The following is a 1,693-nucleotide window of genomic DNA, read 5'->3' on the forward strand; positions in this document are numbered from 1 at the left end:
CCTACTCCTTGGTTATGTAAAGCATGCACAATAAAATATTATCCATCAGGTCAGCAATCACCTTTGACCCCTTGCATACTGGCCATACATACATAGCCTTTTCAGTGCATCAAGTTCATCACAAGCTGTGGGGCTCTATGCATAATGGCAATCCCAACAAAGATGGAGCACACAATAGCCTAGGGGATAAAACTATTATGATCAACATACACTTTCCTTGTTTCTACATATTTTATGCAAATATGTGCACTCCTGAAAGGCTGGTACACGGTCACCACACCACTAAGCTTGAACATCAGCTACCCACACACACAGAACCTGATCCCAGGTCAACTGAAGAGCTCTGACACCATCTGGTGTTCAAAAGCTGAACCCGGAACAGTGACTACGTACTCATGGTCCACCAGGAAAGTCTGGGGAGGTTTTGCATCAAAGTCAAAATGAAACTACACACCGAAACTACATGACTTATATTATATTATGATCGTTGAATCAATGAAAGTATGTTAGTATTGCGCTAATACAGTAGTTGCTATTGAGCGGATCATCGGCTGCCCCCTGCCTCCCATCACAGACCTCCATAGCTCCAGATCACTGAAGAGAGCACGCAAGATTGTGTCTGACCCCTCACATCCAGCTCACAGCTTGTTTGAATGACTCCCTTCTGGACAGCACTACAGGGCCACCAGGACAAAAACATCAAGACACTTGAACAGTTTTTTCCCCAAAGCCACAGCCCATCTCAATAATTGCTGATCATTGTACCTTGCACTTTACATGTTCTTGCACTTAGTTGTACAGTATTTATTCATAATATCCACTCATATTGGTACTGTATATTTTGTCTTGAGCATTGTCGTGTTGTCGTCTTGCTGTTGTATGTACTGTAGCTTGTTTAGTATGGAGAATACCAAATCATGTTCCTAGTGCACTGCAAATGGCGAATAAAGTTGAATTGAATTGAATGTATCTGAATGTAAGACCCTATGAGGAGGAAAATAAAGAAATTCATAACATTTCAGAAGTGTCTGAAAATGCAACTCACTCCTTCATGTAACATAGATATTCCAGTTGTTCCAGGAATATGACACAACCGAGTAGGTAGCCACTAAAAGTCTACAGGGTGAGTGCTTAACTAACATCACAATTCAAGAATACACCCTCTCCATTTCAATCTGTTCAAATGCATCCCTGTTGTCATGGGAACATAAAAGGTTAGGTTACTGTAAAAAACAACAACAACTGCATAAATCTTTTCAGCAGCACACACATCATGGACAGGTTTTTTGGAAACCAAGTTCCTTTATTTCATTCTTCCATATTATTTAGATTTTTAATTTCAGGCATAATTTGATTATATTAAAAAAGTTATAATACTATATATACAAATGAAGACCTTATTTTGTCTTTGAAATTCAACATTTAGCCATTTCAAACAATAGAAATTACTTTGCAACTCAAATACAGTCAAACAGGGAAAGTTAATAACAAACATTTCCGTTCATTTGACTTAAACTTTAATTAATTGAACATTGTTTACCAGTCAAAGCAATAACTAACCTCTGCAATTATTCAAACATAAATTGTTACATCGCATGATTGAATTTCTCTTTTTGTGAAGTCAAATGTGAAATGACCAAAACTTTCTATGCATAATAAAATGAAGAAAAAAGTGAAGGATTGTAAGTTTGCT

Source organism: Nansenia antarctica (assembly GCF_963989245.1).
Source record: "Nansenia antarctica genome assembly, chromosome: 12".
In the NCBI taxonomy this organism is placed as follows: domain Eukaryota; kingdom Metazoa; phylum Chordata; class Actinopteri; order Argentiniformes; family Microstomatidae; genus Nansenia; species Nansenia antarctica.